Genomic DNA, 486 nt, shown 5'->3' on the forward strand with positions numbered 1-486 from the left:
TGGGAGTGTGGGGAGGTGGAGACCAGGTTTGTAAGAAAACAATTAGTTGTTTTCCTTCTGCACTTCTGCTGCTGGGAAATGTCTATCTCTTTAAAAGATGCCGATGGATATAGGGGGAAAAAAACCAACAAAACAAAACTGAAAAACAGACATGGAAAAAAAAACCTGGATTAAACTGTCACTCATATTCACAATCTGTCCAGGAAACTCATCCATGCCCCTACAGGTAGCTAGTTATCCCATCAGGAATTTCATATTCTTGTCTGAATCCTGGAACACAAATTGGTCCGGCGCTATGGGTCTGCCTTGATTAGGGTCTGCTGACACAGATGTCCACAGCATGGGCTCCCAAAAAAGCCTGCTTAAATAACTGCTTCTTTCCCCAAAGGGATCAAAGGTTGAGATGATCTTTCTAGATCTTTAGCCAGGCTGTGCAAAGCATCTGCAAAGTATAATCCTCCAACCTTTCTTTCCCTCCCTCCTTTT

The sequence above is a fragment of the Meleagris gallopavo genome, chromosome 21 (genome assembly GCF_000146605.3).
Source record: "Meleagris gallopavo isolate NT-WF06-2002-E0010 breed Aviagen turkey brand Nicholas breeding stock chromosome 21, Turkey_5.1, whole genome shotgun sequence".
NCBI classification, from domain to species: Eukaryota; Metazoa; Chordata; class Aves; order Galliformes; family Phasianidae; genus Meleagris; species Meleagris gallopavo.